Source organism: Colobus angolensis, unplaced genomic scaffold (assembly GCF_000951035.1).
Source record: "Colobus angolensis palliatus isolate OR3802 unplaced genomic scaffold, Cang.pa_1.0 Scaffold86, whole genome shotgun sequence".
Taxonomy (NCBI): Eukaryota; Metazoa; Chordata; class Mammalia; order Primates; family Cercopithecidae; genus Colobus; species Colobus angolensis.
In genome coordinates, this window is record NW_012122487.1 from 6,012,788 (window position 1) to 6,022,911 (window position 10,124).

Consider the following 10,124-nt stretch of genomic DNA (forward strand, 5'->3'; position numbering starts at 1 on the left):
TTCATTTTCTCACTCTTTTTTTTTTTTTTTTTGAGACAAAGTTTTACTCTGTTGCCCAGGCTGGAGTGCAGTGTTGCAATCTCAGCTCATTGCAACCTCTACCTCCCGGACTCAAGCATTTCCCCTGCCTTAGTCTCCCGAGTAGTTGGGATTACAAGCACGAGCCACCCCACCCAGCTAAAATTTTGTAGACACTGGGTTTCACAAAACGTGGTGAAACATCCTTCATAGCAGTATGGAAATGGACTAATACAATTACCAAGCACCAAATAAAAGCATCCCATCCCCACAACAAAAGCCCTTGTCATCTTGACAAGCCCACTGGTCTTGAATTCCTGGGCTCAAGTGATCCGCCCACCTCAGCTTCCCAAAGTGCTGGGATTACAGACCTAAACCACCATGCCCAGCCCACTTTATCATCTTTTTAAGTTGGTTAAAATATTATATTTTTTGAGAAGATATGGGGTAAAAATAAACCATTGCATATGTGTGTATGCAATGAAGGCTTAGAGTTTTCCAAAGGCTTTCAAATACACCATCAGAAAGAAAAAGGTCTCGAATATTTTGTAGTATCCTTAGGGAATAAACAAGCAGACCAAGCCTTCCTCATCCTCAAGTCCAAGAGGTGGAGTTGTAGTTCTCAAATTTCAAGGAGCATCTGAAATTCCCCGGAGGGCTTGTGAAGACACAAAGCTGAGCCCCACCCCCAGAATTTTGATTCAGTAAGTCTGGGATGGGGTCTGAATATTTACCTTCTCTAACAAGTTTCTAGGTGATGCTGATGCTGCTCATCAGAACTGTTGACCTGAAAGAACAATACAATAGAGAACTATTATCAGAGACATATGAGTAAAGAAGATACTAATATAACGTGGGCTTAAACAAAAAGGCAAAATAAAGGGAATAGAAGGTAGGTACCAAGAAGTAATGTAGATATTGGGGAACATAAGGATCAAAGGGAATGAGGAAAGCCAGAGACCTGGAGCTGCCTGAAAAGTTGCCAGAATACAAGAAATTAAGTTTGATCTAAACCTGAGTTGCAAACCAAGTGGGGAAAGCAGGACAGGCAGTGGGATAGAAACAAAGTCACAAACAGAAATGTGGACAGTGTGTTTGTGAATGATGCCCTCGGAATGCACCACCCAAAAGGCTCAATGAAAATTTGTTGAATAAATGAGCAATAAAGAGACTTGATATGTGGAAGCAACAAATTCCTCCCAAGGAAAAGGAGAGATGTGACCAAGGGCTGGATTGTGAGTAGCTCTTAATGCAAAATTAAGAGGTGGATTTAAGTTTTTTAAGCAATGAGAATTCATCGAAGGTTTTGAGTAAGGCATTCACGTGAGCAAAGGGTATTATCAGATATCATTGTATAAGAATATTTTTTGGCCGGGCGCGGTGGCTGAAGCCTGTAATCCCAGCACTTTGGGAGGCCGAGACGGGAGGATCACGAGGTCAGGAGATCGAGACTATCCTGGCTAACATGGTGAAACCCTGTCTCTACTAAAAAAGATACAAAAAACTAGCCAGGCAAGGTGGCGGGCGCCTGTAGTCCCAGCTACTCGGGAGGCTGAGGCAGGAGAATGGCGTGAACCTGGGAGGCGGAGCTTGCAATGAGCTGAGATCTGGCCACTGCACTCAGCCCGGGCAACATAGCGAGACTCTGTCTCAAAAAAAAAAAAAAAAGAATTTTTTTTATATATCGTATTTAGTCCATTTTCACACTGCTAATAAAGACATACCCGAGACTAGGTAATTTATAAAGGAAAGAGGATTAACGTGCTCACAGCTCCAAATGGCTGAGGAGGCCTCACAATCAGGGCAGAAGATGAAGGAAGAACAAAGGGACGTCTTACATGGTGGCAGGCAAGAAAGAGCATGTGCAGGGGAACTGCCCTTTATAAAACCATCAGATCTCATGAGACTTATTCACTATCATGAGAACAGCATGGGAAAGACCCGCCCCCATGATTCAGTTCCCTCCCACCAGGTCCCTTGTCCCTTTCATGACACATGGGAATTATGGGAGCTACAATTCAAGATGAGGTTTGGGAGGGGACACAGCCAAACCATATCGTATATGATATTCTATTATAATATTACAATATTACAGATTTTTTTTTCTTTTTTTTGAGACAAACTCTTGCTCTTGTTGCCCAGGCTGGGGTGTAATGGCGCGATCTCAGTTCACTGAAACCTCCGCCTCCTGGACTCAAGGGATTCTTCTGCCTCAGCCTCCCTAGTAGTTGGGAATACAGGTGCCTGCCACCATGCCCAGCTAACTTTTGTATTTTGAGTAGAGACGGGGTTTTACCATGTTGACCAGGCTGGTCTTGAACTGACCTCAGGCAATCCACCTGCCTCAGTTTCCCAAAGTGCTAGAATTACAGGCATGAGCCACTGCACCCAGCCAAAATTACTGATTTCTTATGGCTTACCACCCATAAAATCAACACAAAGGAAGAGAGGAGACATTTCAAATGGGGGCATTAAAATGATCAAAGGCTGGCATGGGGAGAAGAGACCAAAAAACCAACACAGTCCATACATTCAAGCCTAAATAATAATGAGAAAGAATTGCAAGCATAAGAATGTGTGGAGTAGGAGATAGGTTTTGGAGAGGAGATGAGTTTTGTTTTGTTTGTTTGTTTTTTGAGATGGAGTCTTGCTCTGTCGCCAGGCCAGAGTGCAGTAGCGCCATGTTGGCTCACTGCAACCTCCACCTCCCGGGTTCAAGAGATTCTCCTGCCTCAGCCTCCCGAGTAGCTGGGACAAAGGCACGTGCCACCAGGCCCAGTTAATTTTTGTATTTTTAGTAGAGATGGGGTTTCATCATGTTGGCCAGGATGGTCTTGATCTCCTGACCTCATGATCTGCCCACATCAGCCTCCCAAAGTGCTGGGATTACAGGCGTGAGCCACTGCGCCCAAACATAAGTTTAGTTTTAAAGCAAGGCTTGTGAGGGGTGATGGTAGCCTCCAGTGGGCAGTAAATTGCCTGTTTTAGTTTGGCGAGAAGAAAGAGCTGGAAGTGCAGGATCGTGTTCATGGAGATACACTCCAGTCATAAGAAAAGCTTAATTAACCCTCATGCCAGCTTTCCTCCCTGACTGCCTTGTTCTTATGCATCTCCTGGCGAGTTATAGCCGGAAGCCTTTCCTCTGGGCCCCCAGTTCCCCAGCCCCCCGGCCCCCAGACCAGGCTGTGAGGAGATGCACATCAGTTACACAGAATCACCCTTGCAGCTGAGCTGGCTCCAAAGTGAGATCGGAGGCCAGAAAGCATCCACAGCCTCAGGCCGGGAACTTAACAGCCCAATTCTATGGTAACCCTGGCAGGCCCAGCTGGCAGCGGTGGAGATGGCAAGAGCAAAGCCCTGGGGGCCAGTCCTGCCAAGAGGGGGAAAGGTCAAGCCAGGGCTGGAGCCCAGGCAGGCAACCAGCTCTCACTACATTTGTTATGTGGTTGGAGGCAAACCAGGAGATGATATTACTGTAGCAACCAAGGCCAGCAGGAATATCAAGTCTGGGAGAGAATGTGACCACACTGAGGATAGTGCAGAGACAGCAACCCAGAGGGACCTTCCAGCGCACCTGGTTGGAAGAGAGGTCTGGAGGGCATCCAGGGGAGAGGAGAAGGAATAGCTCCTTCAAGTTCAGAGAAAAGAGATGCAAGAGGGAGGAACATGAGAGCTGAAGAAAGTTTTTTGAGAACCAGTGTGATTTGGCATACTGGAGGCTCTAGGGAAAGACAAGAGTTAGTCATCAGAAGAACAAGAAGACTGAGATTATGCCCGGTGACTTAGAGTACATGAAAGAAAATGGGGTCCTCAGAAGACACGCAAAGTGAAACAAGGGAAAAATGAGTTGTTCCTTATATCTTCCAGTTGGAGGTGAATTAGTCCAGCTAAATGTGTGCCATGTCACCATGCACATTTGGTGGTAACCCAGTGAATCAGAATCCACACGTATCTGAGTGTTTCAGTGACTTTCCCACTGCCCAGTCGGTTTGGAGAACTGGTCCAGAGGATATGGAGCAGGTACCCTGATTCAGGGAGGAGTTTGGTTTTCTTGCTGCTGTGGGCAGCAGAGAAGCATGGAGGAAAACAGGAAAGTAGAGCATGGGCCGTTGTGGGACCAAGGTCATGAGCTGCACGGTACAATAGGGAAAGAGGGATTTTGAAAGTGTACCAGATTCAGGCTGGGTGCGGTGGCTCCCGCCTGTAATCCCAGCGCTTTGGGAGGCCGAGGCGGGTGGATCACGAGGCCAGGAGATTGAGACCATCCTGGCTAACACGGTGAAATCCCGTCTCTACTAAAAATACAAAAAATTAGCCGGGCGTGGTGGCGGGCACTGTAGTCCCAGCTACTTGGGAGGCTGAGGCAGGAGAAGGGCGTGAACCCAGGAGGCGGAGCTTGCAGTGAGCTGCGATCGTGCCACTGCACTCCAGCCTGGGCGTACCAGATGTGAAGACTGATGATGTGGAAAGTAGCAAGAAAGCCCTGATTAGTAAATCCAGAGGTAATTTAGCAGTAGGATCTGGAGGGGAAAATTGCAGAAAACAAAATTTACGCTTTGAAAATGGCCTCAGAATAGAAAGGAACGATTCATTAATTATGCCCATGTTCCTGTGGAAGTTGCTAGGGTGCCTAGTACAATGTGAGTATTCTTACAGTTTTAATTTTTTTTATTATAATAAAGACACCATAAGGCAGGCTCCTCACCATTTTACAGGGGAAACTTAAGCTCCAAGAAATGAAGTAATTATCTTACCCCATGGCGTGTGCCTTTAGTCCTAGCTACTCAGAAGGCTGAGGTGGGAGGACCTCTTGATCCCAAGAGTTCAAGTCCTGCCTAGCAACATAATGAGATCCCATCTCTAAAAATCTCACGCCTGTAATCCCAGTACTTCAGGAGGCCAAGGCAGGCGGATCACCTGAGGTCAGGAGATCGAGACCATCCTGGCCAACATGGTGAAACCCCATCTCCACTAAAAATACAAAAAATTAGCCGGGCATGGTGGCACATGCCTGTAATTCCCAGCTACTTGGGAGGCTGAGGAAGGAGAATCACTTGAACCCGGGAGTCAGGCTGTGGTGAGCTGAGATTGCTCCACTGCACTCCAGCCTGGCGACAGAGTGAGACTCCGTCTCAATAAATAAATAAAAATATTTAAAAATTTTTAAAAATAGTAATAATAAAAAAAAAGTAAAATAAAGATTAGGTCAGGCCGGGCAAGGTGGCTCATGCATGTAATCCCAGCACTTTGGGAGGCCGAGGTGGGCAGATTACCTGAGGTCGGGAGTTCGAGATCAGACTGACCAACATGGGGAAACCCCTAAATCTCTACTAAAAATACAAAATTAGCTTGGCGTGGTGGCACAAGCCTGTAATTTCAGCTACTTGGGAGGCTGAGGCAGGAGAACTGCTTGAACCCGGGAGGCAGAGATTGCGGTGAGCCAAGATCGCCATTGCACTCCAGCCTGGGCAACAAGAGCGAAACTCCGTCTCAAAAAAAGTAAATAAACAAAATAAATGAAGATTAGGCCAGGCATGGTGGGTGGCTCACGCCTGTAATCCCAGCACTTTGGGAGGCCGAGGCCGGTGAATCACGAGGTCAGGAGATCAAGACCATCCTGGCCAACATGGTGAAACCCCGTCTCTACTAAAAATGCAAAAAATTAGCCAGGCGTGGTGGCGGGCACCTGTAGTCCCAGCTACTTGGGAGGCTGAGGCAGGAGAATGGAGTGAACCCGGGAGGCAGAGCTTGCAGTGAGCTGAGATAGTGCCACTCCACTCCACTCCAGCCTGGGCAACAGAACGAGACTCCGTCCCCCCACCCCACCCCACCCCACAAAAAAAAGATGTTAAGTATCTCTCACAGATTTATAACCCAAGTTTGTATTCTTTCTGAGACACAGTTCTAACACTGCAGAATATTCTTTGTTTCTATACTTTATTCCTATCTACTATGCTTTTTAAGACGAGCGCATGGAGACAGCTTGTCTGATAAGAGCCTCAACCCCACTTCTGTAGCTTGTGGGGCTGAAGGAACACCAAGAAGATGGGAAGAAAGAAACTATGCTATCATGTTTCCTTTCTTGACAAAAGGGTGCTGTGCTTATCCCATTGAAAGAAAAGCAGGAATTAAACAAATACATGGGTTACAATATTTTTCTCTAATAAGAAATATGGAAAATATAAAAGTCGACTTTGAACTCTTAGCATGTTCTATAAAGACATATTACTTTAAAGTCAGAATGAGTCAGCCAAAACGAGGTCGTTCTTAGCTTTTCCTGAAGCTCTGTTTTCTCAAGCATACTCCCAAATATTAGATCCTGGAAAAAAATGGTTTATGATGTCCAAAATAAACCAGCCAGAGGCAAGAGTAGCACTTAAATGTATTTTTAATCATTACTACTTTTCCTCCTACTTCTCAGCATGTAAACCTAACTGCCAACCCACCAGGTGGTTGTGACAAGCAATTCAATAACTTTGGTAAATGTAAGGACATCATTGTTACCAATGTATTAAAATTTCTAATTGTTGCCCAAAGGAACACAGTACCACAATGAAATTCTGAAAACAATTCTCTTAATTTTTTTTGAGTTTATTTTTAGAATATATACACATGTATGTATGTGTGTGTGTGTGTGTGTGTGTACCCACATATATACGCCTACATACAAACTTTTTCAGTTCTGTTGTAGAACTGGTGATCCAAAAAAAAGTGCTACAAACATAAGGTTAGGTTTGATAATCTCAGAGGCCATGGCAGTGATGTAGAGGAAAAGAGAGGCTCTCCTTCAGATTTGGGTGTGGCCTTCGGTCACTGTGATCTTTCATGACCAGAACAAAGGCGTGTGGAGGGCCAGGTAGCTTCAGTCATGTTGGCAGTTGAAGTTCAACATGCCCTGTTTCCATCTTCCTTGGACAGGAGCAGAATGCCAGGTGTGATTCTCTGGTTCTCTGCCCAGGTTTTCAGGGATTGCAAGTGGTGCCAGTCATATTCACTTGCGGCTAGAAAGAGCTTTCTGATCTTAAGCATATTGCAGGTTTTGGGGCACGGAATCTGAGTCAGAAGAGGCAAGAGCAGGCACAAAGCTGTAGAAAAGGGGAAGTTCAAGGTACTATCTGAGGGGTAAAGTAGGACCCAAGAAAAACGTCTTCCTTATAACTAACCCAGGCAAAGAATACAACTGTAATTTCTGCATGAAGTTCCTTATGAGTAACCCAGGCAAAGAATAAAACTGTAATTTCTGTATGAAATGCAAGTTTTTTTAACAACAATAACTTTAAAGAACATTATTTGCCCATCAGGGTTTGCACCGATGGCTTTAACATTGGAAACTGGACTGTAACTTACCTTATAACTTTTTGAGATGCTATCATTTCCTTAAAGGAAAAAATAAAAGGAAACTGATGTTCTGTAAACCATCCCATCACCAGCAATTCGGACAGTGAAAAAAATTGACAGATACTTCCTAAAATGGGTATCTGTCAATTCAAAAGCATTTCTCCTCTTTTAAGTTTCCTTGGCAATTAAAAAGAATCAAAGCACTAACCCATATTAAAATGATTAAGTACTAGGATGGTAGCTATTATGGAGACAATGCCTCAGAACTGAATGAATGCAAAAGTGCGACTATTACTCGTTGTGAAAATATATTGTGATGTTTTCATTTGGAAAATATATTCTGCAAATAAATTTCTCAAAATATATTCTTTAAGTCCTCAAGAATGTATGACTGTGGAAAAAAAAATTACCTTTTTAACTTGAGAGAAGGAAAACTGTTGGAACAGTTTAGGCAATACCTATCCAATAATTAAAAAAAAAAAAAAAAAAAAGAAAGTTTCTTGGACCACAATTCATTCTCCAAACCTTCAAAAGCCTATCATTTATCATTAATTTTGAAATAAAACAGGAAATACCTGTACTAAGAGAACCTTTGAAAACAAGCAGAATAATTGGCAAGGAATATTTTGGGAGGCACTGACAATAATGTAATGCCTGGATTAGTCTTTCAAAAAACGTGAAATTGTAGCTGGGAGGCATATGTAGCTAAGGATTCAGCATTCCAGCACTGAGCATTATAACTCAGTTTTCCTGATATTCTGACATATTATTTAACAAAAAGCACATGGAAGATGTTCCCAGAACACAACTGCAGAGTTCCTATGTGAGTTAAACTTCCTCTGCTGCAATGGAGCTTACAGCCATAACTGGCATAAAGATGTTAAAGTGTTTTTGTGCTGGGCAGTTTTCAACCATAAAGAGAAACACTTTTAAAAGATGTTATATATTTATGTTGTGTGTACCTGCAAGCACGTAGGTGTGCATACATGTATATAATCCTCGCCTGTTTCATTCATAAAAGGACTCTGAAAGATGGCTGTATTTCCCTGTCTTTTAATCTGCTACATTCTCCAGTTGCCAATTATTTGGGATATATCTACAAGTGTGTGGTATTATCAGGGTGATATCCATCTAAAATGTTTGCACTTGGGTTTCCCCACAGGGAGCTTGGATTTCCCTGCCTCTGTGTCTTTGTTCAGGCTGTGCTCTCTACTTAGAATACCCACCTCGTGGACTTGGCTCAAAGTTGACTTAAGTGGCATAGCCTCTCCTCATGTCTGGAACTGGATGTGATTTCTTTCATTCCCTTTTTGGTTCCTTTCCTATGACACATTCAATTAGTCTGTTCTCATGCTGCTAATAAAGACATACTGGAGACTGGGTAATTTATAAAGAAAAAGAGGTTTAATATACTCACAGTTTCACATGGCTGGGGAGGCCTCACGATCATGGCAGAAGGCAAAGAAGGAGCAAAGATACGTCTTACAAGGTGGCGAGCGAGAGACAGCATGTACAGAAGACCCCCCCTTTATAAAACCATCAGCTCTCATGAGACTTATTCACCATTACAAGAACAGCACAGGAAAGACCTGTCCCCATGATTCAGTTACCCCCTACTGGGTCTGTCCCACACCTGGAAATTATGGGAGCTACAATTCAAGATGAAATTTGAGTGGGGACACCGCCAAGCCACATCACAATTTTATTTTACCTTGACTTAAGCTGACTAATTATTACACTCCTTTTCTTTCTTCCCCTTCCTCTATCCCCACAAACACTAGTTAGTAAATTTTTCAAAGGACAACGTGTTAATTTCACCTTGTTACAAGACAATATTTGGGAGTCCATTAGTTGAGATGGCCCTCTCCAGCATTCTGGGTTCCTACATAGGCAAGCCAAACTCAGAGTAAGTTAATGAGTCAGAAACCAACAACTCTTAACTAACCTCTAACTAGAGACTTTACCAACCAGAAACCACCAACTAACGTCTATTAGGTACTTTAAGGTTACTGTTCCACTTTAGCCAATCAAACATTTTCTTTGTCTAGCTTCCCATGCATCTTATAAAAGTTTTCCTCTCGGCTGGGCGCGGTGGTTCACGCCTGTAATCCCAGCACTTTGGGAAGCCAGGCTGGCTGATCACAGGGTCAGGAGTTCAAGGCCAGCCTGACCAATATGGTGAAACCCCGTCTCTACTAAAAATACAAAAACAATTAGCCGGGTATGGTGTTGGGCACCTGTAGTCTCAGCTAATTGGGAGGCTGCGGTAGGAGAATTACTTGAGCCCGGGAGGCAGAGGTTGCAGTTAGCTGAGATCATGTCACCGCTCTCCAGCCTGGGCGACAGAGTGAGACTCCGTCTCAAAAAAAAAAAAAAAAAAAAGATTTCTTCTGAAGCCCCTTCAGTGGAGCCCTAAACCACTTGCAATCAGGTGCTGCCAGGTCACTCACTGTCTGCTCAAATGAACGCCTTAAAATTTTAATGTGCCTAAGTTTATCTTTTAACAACCTTTGTAACACTGCTTAGTATAGTGGCTTTGCCTATAGCCGGTGCTCCAAAAACTGTCTGATGAGTTAGAATGGAAGTTTGTGAATTGAATTGCTGAGCTTTTTACGTTCATTGAAATAAGAGAATTCACTTTTGATGATTCTTTGGATCTTGTTTATTTTGGGATCATTCTTTGAAAAAGTATTTCATATGAATGACAAGTATTGATTTTTCTCTCCTTTTTTCATGAGTTACTAACCTTCCTTCTTTCCTTCCTTCCT